This window comes from Pteropus vampyrus, unplaced genomic scaffold (assembly GCF_000151845.1).
Source record: "Pteropus vampyrus isolate Shadow unplaced genomic scaffold, Pvam_2.0 Scaffold56, whole genome shotgun sequence".
NCBI lineage: Eukaryota > Metazoa > Chordata > Mammalia > Chiroptera > Pteropodidae > Pteropus > Pteropus vampyrus.
In genome coordinates this window covers 7,115,532-7,131,154 of record NW_011888837.1, presented here as the reverse complement: position 1 = coordinate 7,131,154, position 15,623 = coordinate 7,115,532, and the positions used below count along the sequence as shown (strand labels likewise).

Genomic DNA, 15,623 nt, shown 5'->3' with positions numbered 1-15,623 from the left:
AACTTGTAGAAAATTGTTTTTCATGTGATCGTACCTGATAGTTGAGGTATGACTTAAAGAAAGAGTAACATGCCTGTAGGAGATAATTACTGGTCAGTGTTTCACCGTGGATGAGAAGATCTAGGAAACAGCTTCTTCAAGTTCTGAGGATTTCTCCTCTTTGTCTTTCTTTCTTCATTTTTAGATGGATTAAATTGCAGTCCTGGTAAGTGCATCTCTCCTGACGTTCCCTTCAGTAGTATATCTCAGAGTTTCTATACTATTAGAACTCTCAGGGTTTCTGTACTATTAGAATTCAGAGGTCTGGAAAGAAGCAAGTCTTTCTGGCCAAAGTCTAAGGCCATATTCTTCTAGTAAATTTCTTGGTCACTAAACTAATTCTATCTCCATTTATCTACCTCCTATACCTTTATTCTCAACTAGATCTGACTATGAGGTGAGAAGAAAGGGTGTTCTTTAATGACCTTAACCCCCAATTTTTTTTCTAAATTTTATTATTTAAGTCTAGTCAAAAAGATCTCTTGGATTTGTAGACTTATTCTAACTCTAACAACAAACTTTAAAGTTCTCCCATACTTTACCCATAACTTTGATGCCTTTACAAATAAAGAATTTTAACATGAAGGAGTACTTTATTTTAAATTAAAATAAAGTATAAACTGAACAAAACAAAAATATAACTTGTTCACTTTAAATCTTATTTTCATTTTGCACATTAATCCCCCAAAGATGCATAGGTCTGTTCTGTACTTGTCTGATTTTGCATAACATATATTTCCACTTTTCCATTTCATATTATATCAAATATGGTTTTTGTGTTTTTATGTAATCATCATAATTATAATAGTAATCATTATGTTATGTGCTTAATTTACAAAATCATATTCTTTTTTAAATATTTCCGATGTCTCATTCTAGTAGGAGACAATTAAAGGAAGTTCTTCATAAATATAGAATATGTTTCAATTTAATTTTTTTCTTCATATAAATTCCGAAAAGTAAGATTACTCAGTTAAAAGTATGAATATATTTATGATTTTAGTTAGCTATTCAAGCACATTTTTCATATATATATTTTTAGAAATAAAAATTGCACTTCTAAAGATGGGATAGTGATATTGTGGTGGTAATTTGCATTTAAGCTTTCTTCACCAAATTTCAAAACAGTTTGTATATTTTTGTTCTTATTTCACTGACAAACACCAAACAGACTTGAATATTACAGACAAGAAAACTGAGGTGTAAAGCTATGTAAGTAATATGGTTCTATTCATGTGTTACCAAACAGCTGGATTAAAAAAAAAATCAACAGTTAATTATGTTATTCATCTAATACAAACATCTGGATATATAAAGGTAGACAAATGGTTTTTATGAAAATATTGTTTTAATATTTTTAGCTAGATGTTATGATGCCAATTAGAATATCAATTACAAAATAGAGATAAACAATAAGAGATGATCCCTTAATTTAAAGCAACTAAATTTAGAACAAAATTTACTAACACTTAGAAGGGCATGAAAACAACAATTTCTTTTTTATTATTTTAGGAAGACTAGGCTGTAAAGTAGAACATAAGTAGTATGAGATAATATTTTCTAACAGCTACTAAAATTATTCTGGAAAACTTTTTCTTATTTATTGCATTTTACTAAGACATGATTTGTTGGTTTAAAATCTATGAATTGAGTTTAGTTATTTCAGTGGATTGAATGTTTGTGTCCTCTCAAATTTATATGTTAAAACCCTACCCCCCAATGTGATGATGGTATTAGGAGATGGGGCCTTTGGGAAGTAATTAAGTTTAGATGAGATCATGAGAGTAGAACCCCCAGGATAGGATTAGTGTTCTTTTTAGCAGAGGAAGAGACCAGAGCTCACACTCTCTCCACCATATAAGGATATAATAAAAAAACAGTTGTCTACAAGCCAAGAAGAAGGCCCTCACTAAGAAGTTGACCATGAGCCACCCAGTCTATAACAATCAGCCTGATTGTGGGGACTGACTTATTTTATCTACTTAATTTTAAAGTTCTAATCTATACCGTAAGAACTGAGTAGAACTTGCAATATAAAGACTGAGAACCAATTTCCCTAAATAATGATATACTAATTTAAAAAATGATATGGGAATTTAATTATACAGGTAATTATTTAGCTTTTATGTGTCCAATTAGCAATGTCTTTCACACTGATTGCTTTTTGTAGATGAGCCCAAAATGGTGCCAGATGAAATCTGATGGTTTCCATGGATTTTCACACTAGAAATCTTCAAGAATAAATTCAAAACAAAGAACAGAAAACGCTGATCACTTGCAAGTAATTGAGAGTCTTTTTAAGCAAACACTGCATATTCCAGGTAATCATTATAAATGTGCGTATATACACATATACATTATACATACGTGTATACACACACACATACACACACACACACACACACACACACACATATGCTGGAGCTGACTATGACGGTCATCAATACATCTTTCTAGTTTTGTCTTAGGTCCAGTTACAGATACATATGACAGTTAATCAGTCTTATAATGATCCCTATTGTCACTCAGGTTAATTGTGGCAGTTCTTAAATTTGATGATAGTATGTTTACATGATCATAATATACTTTGTTCCACAATTATAAAAGTAATTTGAAAGTTATATGAGAGTAAAATAAACTAGGAATAAAATTACAGGTGAATCAGTTTTTTAAATTAATTTTATATAGCAGATAAATTATTTAATGGGAACTTGAATTAGAAATGGGTATATCACTTGCAGAAAGGCTCATTTTTTTTTCCTCTAAAGAGAAGTTTTTTTATTTATATAAAATATTTTGTGATTTGTAAAAATTTTATTTGACATAATTTTTCAGGAATATATTACTTGCCTTCTGTATCGGTCTGTCTGGTCAAGAAAATCTTGATATTTCAAACAGAAAAATATAACAAGGAATTGGATACAAAAATGTTAGAATGGTTGGAGGACCTAAGGGAGGAAGTGAAGTAACCCAAATTATTAGTAACTGTACAAAGCTACTATCACGTCAACGGCCATGCCACCTTGAACAAACCTGATCCCATCTGATCTTGGAAGCCAAGCAGGGTCGGGCCTGATTAGTACTTAGATGGGAGACCATCTAGGAGGACTGGGTGCTGTAGGTGTAAAAAGTAAAAATAAAAAAATAAAATAAATAAAAGAATGTTGCTTTAAAAACAAACAAACAAACAAAGCTGCTATCACTCCTAGGATAGAGGAGAGAAAATCACCCAGATCGCGATCACAGTGTAGCTGAGGCTGCTGCAGCGGCTGCCACTGAAACCAACTGAAGGAAATCAGGAGCTCATACCACAACTAACATTGCAAAATCTCTATTGTTGTAGCTGCTGAATCTAGAGCCCCAAATCATTGCACTTAAGGGGCACTGAAGCACCTACTGCCTCCACCACCTGAGCCTACAACAAAAACCTGAGCCCTTACTCCTATAGAGGAGCCTGAACCTTTGCTGTTACTTCTGCCACTGCCAGAGGTACAGCCTAAAAGAGAAGAGCAAAAGAAAAATACCTTCTTTCTTTTTACTTTATAACTTCCTACTATCTTCCACACCAGAATATAATAGGAAGCCAGCTGGCAAGGGGATGGGGGTTTCTGGGAAATATAGGTTCCAGACTTTTAGCCCTCACAGCACAGAACAGAGTACAGACCCTGGAAATGGACAAAGATAAAAACAGATAATGATGTCACAACTCTATACAGTGTACAACTGGTAAATTTTTTCTTTTTCAATTTATACTTGGAAGATGTAAAAGTTAAAATAATAATTATACTTGTAATATTATTTATCATTAACAAATAATTATTTGATTCTTCTGCTTTGAACATAATTTAATATGAAATCTTGACTATAGACATACACGCTAATAACATGTGATTAGAAAGTAGGTAAAATTCTCACTACTTCAGAGAGACAAGATGATTTCCTAATCATCAGGGAACACAGATCCCAATCTGTGCTGACTGTCTCAGCTCATCCTCATTCAGGGGCAGCTAATGTAGTCTCAGACTCTGCTCTGACCACTTGCAATACTAATGCTGACTACCAAGAGGTGGACAACCAACTCTGGTGGTCTCAGGGCTACCCTCACGTCTGACCAACTGATTGCAAATTTTGGGTTCCCACTACCCCTCAGTTTTGATAATTATCTTGAACAATTCACAGAACTCAGAAAAGTACTATAGTTATGATAATAGTTTTGTTATAGCAAAAAAAAAAAAAAAAGATACAAATCAGTGCCTGACAAAAGAAGAGATACAGAGGGTGAGCTTCCAACATGAAGCTTCCAGCGTCATCTCCCTGTGGAGTCAGGATGCATCATTCTCCCAACACCTCAATGTATAACATGCATAGACTATGGTCAGCAGGGAAGCTCCCTCAAGCTTTGGTGTTCAGAGTTCTATTGGGATAATTGATTGAATCATTGGCTGTGTGATTGATTTCAATGTTTAGCCCCTTGTCCCTCCCTGTAGGTCCATTTTATATCACGTGGCTCAAAGCCCCAGCTCCCTAATTATACGATTGATCTTTCTGTGTGGTCGGCCTCATTGCCACAAACTATTTAGGGGCCTACCATTAATAACAAATATACTCCAATCACTCCAGAAATGTCAGAGATTTATAGCCTACCTCTCAGAAATCAGGGGAAAAGGCCAGCCAAATTCTTTATTATACAAGACTAGTTTTTAGGCCAATCCTTAACAACATGGCAGACTCTTACAATCTTTTTCCATGTCAATAAATGAGATCTGAAGTTGTTCCTGCTGCTCTAAATCTGGCAAGCAGAGCCAAATAAATTAGTCTCCTCTCTCAGGGTTATTGGAAAATGTCTCTGCCCTTCTGTGACTGGCAGCTCCAAGATGAACACACTCCATCTGCACCTAAGAACAAAATTACTTTTAATCCTTAGAATGAAATTTTGTCCAAATATTCCCATTGTCTTGCCTTTGCCCATTCACTTAGATCCCTTGAATAATGACTGCAGCATGGATCTGGGCTGAGTATCTTAAACTCCTTTGGATAATGTGATTTGGGCTGTGGCTACTTTCTACTCTAGTGGCCAGTTCGCCACTAAGTACCCAACAGAATGTATGCAGGTTATGATAGGATAAAGAATTAGATTTCAGACAAGAAGCTTATCACTAACATAAGCTTGCCAGGTGTTTTCGAGAGAAGGAATTAGCAAAAATAATTTTCTAATGGTATTGTATTGAAAAGAACCTTTTAAGATAAATTAGAGAATAGAGTCGGACTTGATTTTCTTTGGCTGTTATTTCTTAAGAAATCTGTTAAGCTTTATAAAATGTATAAATGATTGCTACATTTGTTTTAGAAATCTTTTCAACCATATAATCAGGTTGATTCTAGAATTATTAAACTGGCTTAATATTACCTACTATAGGCATGATATTTTAGAAACCATAATAAAAATGTTGAATGTAGAATTAAAAAGTAAGTATTACTTTCCATAAACTTTGGTAAAATAATAATAACTTGGATTATTTCAACTGAAGATCCTATGGTAGATTGAATATTTGATCAAAATTGTTTAGTTCCCTCTCATAATAACATATACTTTGCTGTGGCCTTGGGATAGACAAAGTGTATTTCTTTAACCCTCGTCCATGTATGTTGGTCAATATGCGTTAGCAGATGTGACACAAACAGAAGACTGAGATGTGCCTGTGTTTGGCCATGCCTTTGTCGACATAAGAAATGTCCAAACCTGTAGAAAATTTTGATGAGTTTATCTGAGCCAAACTGACAACAATTGCCAGGAAGCAAAATCTCAACGGATTAAAAAAATGCTCTGGAGAATGGCAGTTTTGCAGTTTATTTTATACATTAGAATCAAAGGAGAAGACAAGGAGGGTTACATGAAATCCATTGGTGGTAGATTGGTAAAAGTAAAACAGAGAGACACATACTTCTTTCACATTGGTGGGTACAGGATAGTTAATAATGAACATTTACAGCACATAGAGATGGCATGCAGAGAACAAGGTAACCATGAGGGATTCTGTGGTCTCCTGCTCTGGTATAGTGGGTTGTGCCCTGAGGGATCTGGGAAATGAGATTACTCTGACATTCCAAGCGTATTTTATCTTAGATGCAAAAAGACAATAAATAGGCTCATTTAAAGTAAAGATTAACCTTTGTCAAGAAAACTACAGGCCCTAGGACATGGCTATCTGCAATGAACCTACTTTTATTTAGAAATTTTCATGTTCGGATCATCCTGTGCTTATTTTGGTCTCTGAGTTTGTAGGGCCCACCATGCTGGCCTCTCCTGAGCTTTTCAGGCTTAGTATGTGTCCCTTTTTTTTTGTCCAAACCTTGTATACTTCTGCAGTTACCATGAGAAGAGCTTCCCCTGGATAGCTATCGCAGTTGTTGCCTGGAACCCAGAATTATTGCACATGGAACAGGTCTGAGCCTAACCTGCAGTAGAGACTGGGGCAGCTCAGATCCAACCCACAGCTTAGAGCCAAGACCAGCTGAGCCCAGCCCAGTCAGCCAAGCCTTAGCTGACCTACAAACACACAAAAGGGAATAAATGATTGTTGTTTTCAACCACTAGATTGTGAAGTGATTTGATGAGTGGTTTTATTGTGGCAATACTGACTAATACAGAAATTTGTATCCATACGTGGGATGCTGCCATAATAAATATTTGAATTATGTGGCATCGGTTTGGGATAAAGTGGCAAAGAGCAAAAATACTTTGAGAAGAGTCAAAAAAATGTTATGTAGTGACAAAACATTTGTTAAAATTGTCACCTGTGAGAATCCTCAAAGGACAGAACAGAAATATCTATTGATCCTTTAAGCAGTGGAGGAGGAGATTTTGAAACAAAAATTTAAAATGCGTTGCGATAAGGACCTACAATATTGAGATGAGCTCAAAAAATAACATACTGGTGAGGAGGAATAAATGATTGTTGTTTTAAACCACTGAGTTTTATGGTGGTTTGTTGCACAGCATTATTGTGGCAATGGTTGACAGAGAACTTAAAATTTACATTAGTTTTCATTCAAAATCCCCATGGTCTTCTTTCCTCATATAAATATTGGCAAATCTCTATGCTAGATGTTAGGAATATAAAAGAGAATTGTTTAGCTTACAGAATTATTGGTATTTGCTGGTAAACTTTATTTTCAGATGAAATAATTTTAAATATTGTATTTAATTAAAAGATGGTAAATAATTTTCAGATATCAATAATATTATAAAATCAAACTACTTTATGTTACATATATATTTTTAAATAGGCTCCGGCATCCTTACTACAAAAAGTATTTTAAATATTGAAGGATTGATGAAAATTGAATAATTTAACAATTAAATTGTTATACTTACTAGTTTTTCCCTGTCAGTGAGAGAATAATAAATACTCTTGTATTTATTTTAATTGCTGGTGAATGCACCCCTGACCAAATTAAGACGTCCAGAGTTGAAATGATCTAATACAGCCGGAGTGATTAATTTGGTTTAAATTACTACCAGAGTCTTCTTAATCTTATGAAGAGACCTCATAAATGTTATCATGGTACAAGCCAACAAGGTTGCAGTGCCAGGGCTAATGTTTATGTCTGTATCCTGGCTCAGTACATTATTCCCAAAGACCAACCAAAAGCAGTCCAAAAAGAAGATGGGCTGCCAGAGTAGAGTTCTGTCATAACAACTTGTACATATTTATCCCCCTCAGTTGTCTGATTAAGAAAGAGTATCTATATCTATAAAAAGCAAATACCCGGCACACAATGGTACCACAAAATTGTCATAAAATGAGACTCTGAACATGATTATTATGTGGACAAGAAGCTCACCATTTGACCAAAACAACAAAGGCCACACCTTATATTTACTTAGGGAAATGTGCGGTCTCAATCTATTTTTTCACCTCCTCCTCTCCCAGTAGCCCACCCCTCCAGAAAGAAAAATAAAAGTGCAACATGGATACTAACCAAAACAGGAGAGAAAGACCCTCACTGTTATTAGGAATCTATGTGATAAAGTTCAAATTTCAGTTGTGTCAAACATTCCAAGTTTAATATAAAATTTAAAATATTATTCAGTGTATACATTTAAACATATCCTGAAGTCTCATCCAGCAAAATGCTGCCTTGTTCCTCAGTGAGCTTTCTACTCTGGGTCATGAACCTCATAATAGGGACCCCTTACCACATGCCATAGACTTCTCCCTCTCTCTCTCTGTCTGTCTGTCTGTCTGTCTGTCTGTCTGTCTGTCTCTCTCTCTCTCTCTTTCTTTCTCTCTCTTTTGTAACTAGGAAAAAAAATAGTTTGTTTCCATTTCTTAACTTGTAGCTGTATACTCTATGCCAAACCAGAACTTTGGCTGTGTTTTTCCTTTAAAATATAAGCTTTGTTAGTATTAAGGACTTTTAAAAATGTTTCACAAAAGTAGAGGTTTGTTATTTTTACTCAGGTTTTGTTTTGTCGGCTGAAAAGTGAAATATATGGAAACACTAATTTTAAGGACTCACTTTAATTTATTGGTGATGACTGTTAATATGGAGTATGAAAAGCCAGGAGATGTGAATGTATCAAAGAGACTAAATGTTAAAAAGAGTAAACAGAATGGACTCTTGGAGTAAAATTTAATTCTGTAGGATTCTGTTTGTGATAAAAATCCCTTGTCTAGATCAATCAAAATGTTAAAGCCAAGATTATTTGCATCCATCAAATGTAATGAGACCCACTGACCCATCAGGGCTCTGGAATTCTGGGCTTCACTTGCCCTGAGAGTCAAAGGCTGTGGCAATAAGCTATTAACATATTTCCCACAGACAAGGCAGTGGAATGATTGAATATTTAACCAGTGCCAAAACATCACAATACACCTCTTCTACTTGAGAATTGAACCTGTCAGCTCCTAAATTGTGTGCATTTTTAAGCAGTTAGCACAGTTTACTGTATGAAAACTATCACATCACCCTCATTTTTATAGCAAATTGCTTCATAAATGTTAAGTTAAAAGATAATGTTATACTCCCAACCATAACTGGCAGACAGGGATCATGTGTTCCATGTATATTTTATCATCGACCTAAAAGAGAAGAGCAGAAAGAGAAATGGGAACCATTGCTCACTTTTTAGGCATACAATAATGGCTGTTCATATTTTTTTGTTGTTTTTGCTTTTTTTTTTTTTAAGTATATGAATTCTAAAAGCTTGCATTCAGTTATTGGGAGAATCTGATGTCATCTCATCAAGCAAAATCAGTCAGGTTTCCGTGGTATTTTTACATCTACAAGCCACAGCATTATTTTCATCAGCTGTTAATGTTGCTTCTAAAATCAAGGCCAGGAACTCCACAGCTTAAGCAACTTAGTTGTGTTTGGAAATAATATTTAGTCTCTTTATAAGGTTATGATTTTGGTTAAATATAGTATGTTTGTACTATAGTATAGAAGTAGCTGATTGTGAGATTTATTTCTACGTAATTAGCTGTAGTCAAGTTCAAGGGGTATGACGCCTGTTTTAAATTTCTCAAATTAACTTCACTGCGTTGGAATGCCCTGACCCAGTTTGGCTCAGAGATGATATTTCCTCTGAACTGGAGTTGTAAAGAAAGCAATTTAAAATGCATAAACACAGTGCCTGAGCCATGCCATATATCCACTATCAATAGGGCATTCAGACTAAGCACTGCCTCACTTCCTAACTGCTGAACTGAAAAGTCTTCATTCCCTTTCCATCTATTAATATTCATGTGAATCCATACCAGTGGGGTCCAGGCAGAATGAAAAGCAACATATTGGAATGTCATAGAATAACCTGAAATTTCTAAGACCACGTTTTCCCCAGAGTATTCTTCACAAAATGAAGAAGCAGGGATTTTTTTTTTCAATTTTCAAACCTGTAAAAACAAACAAACAAACAAACAAACCAGAACTAGATACTAGATATCAGGGAGCCTGAGTTTTAGCCTTTAGGCTCAGACACCAAATAGTTAGACAATTCAACCAATATGAATAAGAACTAAGTGCTTTTCACAGTAGTAGATGCCAGAATATAGAGGAAATTCATAGTCTTTGCTCTTACAAAGTCCACAGTCTAATGGTAGGAATTAAATGGATTGTTCATTTTGGCAAAGAAGAACATTACCAGTCTACAGACTCTACCAGTAAAATGGAAAGGATTAAAGCGGTTGATTTTCTTTTTAGCTGTGATTTTATGATTTGGTGTTAAAAAGGCTATCTCACAAGTTAAATTTTTCAAAAGATACCACATACCAAGCACACGTGTATTGGTGTCCCTTAATTCCTGCGAGAACACTATGAGGTCAGGTACGAACAAAAGTGTTATGTAACTGGCCCAAGGTCACATAGCTGGTAAGTGGCAGACCCAGAACTGGGACCCCAGTCTGTCTGCTTCCAAAGGCCATGCTCTCACAACTCCAAATAAGACTAAACTAAGATCGTTCATCAGTGATATAATTAAGATAGAATTATAGCCCACAAGAAAAAAAGTCGTGACACATTTTCAGGGTGAAATTCATGTGTTGAGGGGAAGATTGAGAGGAATCGTTTCTAGATCACATCTGTTTAGAGATTAAGTACAGATATGTACTATTATATTCCATAATTTATATTTTCCTTATTAAATAATAATCAAGAGAAGAATGTGAACTGAAATGTGGTGGTTGGGAATCATAAAACATGTTATTTGTCTGGGTACATTTATTGCTGGCTGGCTGAAGTAGAAACCATTTAACAATCCATAGAGGCAGCAGCATGGTGTCCTGGAAAGAGTCTGGCCTGGGAACCAACTCTTGCCAATGACTCTGTGTGGCAATGGGGACTCATTTCCTTGAGATGGGATTCAGTGCTCCTATCTCTAAAATGAGGATGGTAGATCTCCTCCAGTTTTTAGCTTTTCTGACTATTTCTAAAGGAATTAAGCTCCATGATATAGTCTGACTTTAGAAGTAGAAAGCCCAATATCCACTAAATACATATATTGATTGACCTTCGGCCTTTGTTTCCTGTTGGAAACACTTTTCCTTTCTCTAATCCTCACACATACACACAAATTACCTCCCCTCTCCTCTCCCTTTCCCTTCTCTCTCTCTCTCCTCTTTCTCTATTCCTCTCTCCTCTCTCTCTCATCCTCTCTCCTCTCTCTTCTATCTGCCAAATCCCTGGTCATTAGTCATTTTTGGGGGTCTCAATTTAGAAATCACTCTAAGGGAAGTTTTCGCTGACTTTCTGTCTTGGCTAAGTGTCATTCTACTGACCTCTATAAAAGTACTCTGTTCTTCCTCTGTCACTGAGTTGTGAGGGCGAAATTAAATAACAAATGTACAGTGCTTGGAACCACGCTTGGCACATAAAACTACTCAATAACTATTAGCTAACATCCTCGTTATCACCATCATCATGATTTTTAAACTTATGACACTATTTTATTCGTCTCTTTGATTCTCTGTGTCATCTTCTAGGTGTTAGCTTTGTGAGGTCACGGACCACAACAGTCAGACTTATTGTTGCAACACCAGCAGCTTAGCCTGTGAATGACAAGAGTAGGTAAATATGTCTTAATTAGTTAATGTTAAATAACACATAACAATTTACATAAGGAGAATTTCATTTATGGAACAAGGCAAGTTAAGCCTTTAAGCATTTACATTCTAGCAGACTAAACTGAAACGTGTAATTTAAAATAACTTGATGTGATGAGGGTTGTAATAAAGTTATGAACCAAGATTTATGGAGACATAGAAAAAGAACTAATAGATCTTGCTTGAGGATGAAGTACACTCAACACTTCCGTTAAGCCTTGTGGCACCAGGGTGATTGAACCAAGCAGAGATGTGAGAGAAGGATCATTTTACATAGGAAAAAAAGATGATATAAATAAAAACACTAGGTAGGAAACTGCATGATGTGTTTGTACCACTGACTTATTAGATCCTCAGGAGAGTGCATGGGGATGGAATGGTGCGGTAAGAAAGAAGTTGATTAGAAAGCGAAGAGAGATGAGAATGAGAAGATGGGTTTACACTTTTAACTGTCTTAAATGTCATGGTGTTATATGATTATATGAGGCTTTCAAAAAGCTTTTGCTCATGTCTTAGTCACCGCTCAATACCATGCAATCTGTATCTTGTCACTTATTGAAAAGCTAGGTAAGCATTTACCTAAGCTATTAAATTGCAATTATATTTTGACTTTCCCTTTAACATTTCCTCTTCTCCACCCTCCATTCCCATTTCTGAAACATCTCTCAAATTCAGCTCATCATGTCCATTCTCTATGCTACTGAATTCAGGTCATTAAAATGTTACTTACCTGATCTCCTAATCACAACATATCATTCACACTGCTGCCAGTTAATTCTGAAACATCGAACATTGATCTGATCCATTAAGCTTCTATTTTAGGTTTTTAGTTTAATTAGGCAGAACTACTGCTTATTTTACTTTTAAAATAATATTTCGTGTGCTTGCTTCAGCAGTACATATACTGGAACTGGATTGATAACAGAAAACTTTAGCATGACCCCTGTGCAAGTATGACACCCAAATTCGTGAAGCACTAAAATAATAAATAATAATAATAATATTTTGTGAGGAGAAAGTATTATAGCAATATTCCACATGCTAAAAGATCTTATAGAGTAGATTTTATACTACTCTAATTATTGAGAGCTTAATCAGTGAGGTGATAATCAGTGGCTAAATTATCACAAATGTGCTGAGTGAAATCAACCTTCACTTTAATAGTTTAAGTGAACAATATTTTATATTGTAAATATTCTCACAATGACAGTGTCAACTGAAAAATAATATTGACTAGGTATTTTGTCACCAAAAATAATTTATTCAGGAAAAAAAAAGGGTTGCAACTCGTTGCATGCAGCGTTGGCAAGTCATGTGCACACTGTGGCTTGCGTGCCAACAAAGAAGAGTATTTATATAAGAGAAAAGGAAGTTAAGGAAAAAAGAAGTTAAAACCATAGAGCTTTATTATAAATAGAATTCTTCCTGTAGGATTCTCAAGAGTAGGGTTCTCCCAATTACACAGGGCGCAAAAACTTCCATAAGCCCTAGCTCCTCCTGTAGATCCTACCCGCTGATTATGTTTGCTTAAAGTTCCAGTTTGTCTTTACCAAAAAAAAAAAAAAAAAAAATTCTAGTCTCCAGGTTATAAATCAACATTTGTTTAATCTATTTCTTTAATTTTTTTCATTATTATAAGGATCTCTTTTCTTAGGTTGGAAATTCACTAACGATAAGATCCAAGTAAATATAGATTATTTTACTAAATATTGCAAAGTTGCGGGTTTTTTTTTATTTTTATAATTTCATCAACAGCCACCAGGAGAATTCTTAAAGAATTTTCCCTCAATAGGCGGGTCTATCTGGTTATCTTCAAATTCAGTTCATAAAGGAGAAGCAGGATAAATTTTTATTCTTAGTTTTTTGCTATTAAATAAGGTAGTTAATAAGATGAATTTTGCTTTGTTTTGTTAGTTCTCTCTCTCATACATTATGAACTTATTAATTTTTACATAATGAATGCGCTCTAATAAATTATATTCACTATTCTTTCTGATACTCAAATTTTACCATCTTTGGCTTCTATGGTCTTTTGACATAACTCATATTATTTCATAGCTTGCACTTTGGCCACCCCCAAAATCTCGGGTTCATCTTATGCATCCTGACTTAGACTTAGAAACAGTCATTCTTCAGGTGCTTTTATGGAAATATAATAACCAGTATGGACCACAATCCAGATAATAGATATGCTCATGGCTATTAAGCTATGACTGCTTTTCAGTGGACAAAACTAGGAAATAAGGTTGTTGGTATTTTTTTTATTCATTTATACAGATATTTCCAATTCAGATTGAACTAAAATATTTTGAAAAATATGTCCAGTCATTCCATAACAATATATGCAAACTTCCTCATTCCTTTTGATATCAGCTTAATTTTAAAGAAAGCTAAATCAGAGATACTGTAGTTCCTAATTTTTCATTCTCAAATGTCAGTACAATTTGGAGCACTCTGATTTGACTCATAGTATAATTAAAGAAATATTATAGTGAAGTGGCCTATAACAGTATTTCACTGTAATTTGTATAAACGTTACAACCAAAACGTCTGTAAATAATTCCTTCTCTTTTTAGCTTATGATATTAGAACATCTGATCCCTCTAACAGCCTTGTTATGGACTAAATATTTGTGTCCCTGCAAAATTCATATATTGAAGCTCTAACTCCCAATGTGATGGCATTAGAAGGTGGAGCCATTGGGACGTAATTAGGTTCGGATAAGGACATGAGGGTGGTGCCCTCATGATGAGATTAGTGTTCTCAATAAGAAGACAAGAAGAGAGCTTGCCCTCTCTCTCCCTCTTTCCTTCTCCCCCTCCTTCTCTCTTCCTTCCCTCTCTTTCTCCCTCCTTCCCTCCCTCTGTCTCTCCCTTCCTTTCTCCCTTCCTTCTATTCTCCTTCCTTCTCCTTCCTTCTCTCATTCTCTCCCTTTCTTCTCCATATGAGGACACAAACAAATATTTGTTGTTTAAGCCACCCAGTCGATGATAATTTGTTATAGCATCCTAAGCTGACTAAGATAAATTTTCAATGTTATTCACCCACTGCCAGATCTAAATAAAATAACTTAAGAACATCCAAAGAAGATGCTATCTTCTTTGGAACAATTCAAGGACAGGGATGTCTTTCCTTTAATTTACATCATCTCTATCCTGTGAGTTTTTGTCATGGGCAGGTTTAGCTGGCCCACACACCCTTGGCTCTTCTAGAGCTCAGTCTTTTCGATCAGAGCAGAAAAAAAAAATTAAGACATAGAATACATTGCCATATTTGACAGCACGAAGTACTCTGATTATCGTTTTTTTAATCAGGAAAAAAAGGTATCTTTCTCATAGTCTCTTAACTCTAGTTCTTGTAAATGTTATCACATCATTTACAAAATTTACAAACATAAATTTAAGCAAAGCTATATGATTTCATTATAAGATGTTAAAAAACAAAAATTCAACCAAGTAAATTTTAAAGATATTATTGGCTTTATTGAATGATTCATGAATCAAGCAAGATCTCATCTAGAAAATAAAGAGGTTCTCCGAGAAGTACAAAATAGAAAGTTTTTATAGGCAGAAACCCGGTGGGACAATAAAGTTATCAGCAAAAGAAAAGAAGGAATTGCTTGAGGAAAGGGCATCTTTCTGTAGGGAAGGGTGGCAGGGGTCTTCTCAGGCAGATTACCTCACTAGTGTTGATCAGGAAATTCCAGACTGATTAAAGTCACATCCCAGAAGGGGCTGAAACCCCAATCAGTCTTGGTTTGTTGTCCTGGCTGCAAGGGATTCCACCTTGGGATTTTATTAGTTAATTAATTAGTTAATTTATGTTAACAAAAAGAAATTAAAAAGATGTGTGTTACTAATAATCCTTTTTTTCATTGTCAAAATGCTGCCCAATATCCTATTTTGCACGACACTGATGAACAGAAGGCTTTAATGATAATTTGGAGTTGACCATATTTTACCCAGTTTTCATGTAATTTTA

At 35.0% G+C, this 15,623-nt stretch overlaps 1 non-coding gene and 1 pseudogene across 1 annotated transcript; both read left to right on the top strand.

The window, feature by feature from the left end:
• The first annotated feature begins 3,044 nt into the window (after positions 1 to 3,044).
• LOC111740032 lies at positions 3,045 to 3,163 on the top strand (annotated as a pseudogene).
• A 9,359-nt stretch (positions 3,164 to 12,522) lies between these two features.
• LOC111740011 lies at positions 12,523 to 12,630 on the top strand. Its single transcript, XR_002780446.1, has one exon. It is a non-coding gene; the product is annotated as a U6 spliceosomal RNA (small nuclear RNA).
• Positions 12,631 to 15,623: the final 2,993 nt, after the last annotated feature.